At 36.4% G+C, this 1433-nt stretch overlaps 1 protein-coding gene across 1 annotated transcript in view; it reads left to right on the top strand.

The window, feature by feature from the left end:
- The first annotated feature begins 1366 nt into the window (after nt 1-1366).
- Nucleotides 1367-1433, top strand: part of aox6 (aldehyde oxidase 6) — a 35127-nt gene continuing 35060 nt past the window's right edge. Inside the window, exon 1 of the mRNA XM_085449782.1 lies at nt 1367-1433. This exon is cut by the window's right edge and continues 57 nt beyond it. The gene's annotated coding sequence lies outside the window, so the exon portion shown is untranslated.

Raw genomic sequence — 1433 nt, forward strand, 5'->3', positions numbered from 1 at the left:
GGGTGTCCTGAGCCATCCCCACCTCCTACTTGAGATCTTTTCTTCCTGGACTGTTGCTCTGTCTGCTGCCAAAGTTGATTTTAATTCAACTTTTCTAGCCAGTTATCTGGGAAGTGTTAGAGCTGAAACTGTTGTACGAAAGTCTGGACTTTACCCGAGGAAGCATTTGTATACAGACTGACGTTTGGGTTGAACAAATACAGCTTGGTGCACCAGACTTGGGGTCTTGCTGTTTCTGGTTTATGAAAAGAAATGAGAGGGGAATAAAACAAAAACTAAGTTTTGAAAGAAGCCCATAAGCCCACCTGAAACCCAAATCATCATTTCAGAGGCACTTTTAAGACATAAATGAAGCAGTGTGGCACAGAAAAGAAACATGTCTGTACAATCATTACTCACCTTCTTCTTTCCGCTTGTCCACGTTTGATTTTCCTCTGCAGCTTTTCTTTAAATGTTTTCCTTACCTCTAGCGCCCTCTTGTGGCTCTTTACCTAACACTAGGTTTTTCCCTCTCTTATCTGCTCCTCCTGAGAAACGATGACAATGTATTAACAGCAATGACTGTGCAAAAAGACCAATCTATAAATGATTAACAAAAACAGAAATAAATGTAAGGGCCAAGGATAGGTCACGAATCACCTGATGTTTATTTGCCACTGTCAGTCATTGCTGTATGGCTATAAAGATTTTTTTTGTAAATCTGCTATATGTGTATCAGATTGTTTTATTAGTTTGGTGTTGGACTCATGCTCAATTCTGATACAGTTTTTTGCTTTCTCATTTTATGACCAGAGTCCAAGGCAACCCTAAGAAAATATTTGATTTACAGCCTTGTTTACTTTCCATCAGATTTCATTCATGTGTTTCATCTCTGGATGTGCAAGAGAAAGTGTTTAAAAGGTGCTCATAGTAAAAAATAAAAAAATAAAAAAATAAGAAACTTAACAATTAAGGAATACTTCGGGAGTTACAAGTCAGTCCTGCAAGTTGAAACTCGATGGGTCAGAAAAACACCACTTTTTGGGAATAGAAGTCAAGTCTTATTTCATTTTAAAGCTTTGAGTTATTCTTTTTAAATGTTTTTTTGTTTTCCAGAAAGGAAAAAAAACTAAATAAAATTTCACAACTGCTTATGCAATTCACCAAAACACCCAGAAAGCTCAAAACGATGAAATTTTATTTCTAAAAAATTATTATGTCCTATTGTAAACATAAGTAATTACATGCAAATTAATTTGAGTTTAGTTCATTTGTATTAAGTTTAATTAATTGGGTTTCACGTCACTTTGAAGTGTACCAAGAGAGAGTTGCTACACAAAGAAACCAGAATAAAGCATCTTATTTTGAAAGTGTCGGCAGACGGAAGCGCTAAGGGGTACTGAGCTACCTCCTGGAGATAAAGTCGTCGTCACGGTCTTTAGTCACGCACTTGA

Source organism: Copadichromis virginalis, linkage group LG23, assembly GCF_057382275.1.
Source record: "Copadichromis virginalis isolate Kocher_CV1m ecotype Utaka linkage group LG23, C_Virginalis_male_GT1.1, whole genome shotgun sequence".
NCBI lineage: Eukaryota > Metazoa > Chordata > Actinopteri > Cichliformes > Cichlidae > Copadichromis > Copadichromis virginalis.